The following is a 310-nucleotide window of genomic DNA, read 5'->3' on the forward strand; positions in this document are numbered from 1 at the left end:
TTGGCATATCAAAGATCTATAGACTACATATTACTGCAATGCTGAAACTGGGAAACATTTTTTTGAGGGGTGACCACTGTCTTCTAAAGGGATACCTAAGAGTCAAGGAATTAATTTGAGACTGAACAAAGTGAATTGATCTTAAGAAGCAAACACTAAGACATGTTAAAAAGAAAAATGTTGACCGTTCGGCCTAGTTTGATTTTAAACCATTCATTTGCAGGAATCATAGCAAAACTCTGGTTCTCTAGGCTAGCAGATCAAGTATAACTGCCTTGTTTGATTTGATTTCCAACCAAAACATCTGTTG

General features: G+C 35.8%; 1 protein-coding gene across 1 annotated transcript in view; it reads right to left on the reverse strand.

Annotated features, from left to right (window-relative positions):
- Positions 1-310, reverse strand: part of LOC144236057 (muscleblind-like protein 3) — a 59,958-nt gene that overhangs the window by 7,174 nt on the left and 52,474 nt on the right.

This window comes from Crocuta crocuta, unplaced genomic scaffold (assembly GCF_008692635.1).
Source record: "Crocuta crocuta isolate KB4526 unplaced genomic scaffold, BGI_CrCroc_1.0 scaffold1544, whole genome shotgun sequence".
Lineage (NCBI taxonomy): Eukaryota > Metazoa > Chordata > Mammalia > Carnivora > Hyaenidae > Crocuta > Crocuta crocuta.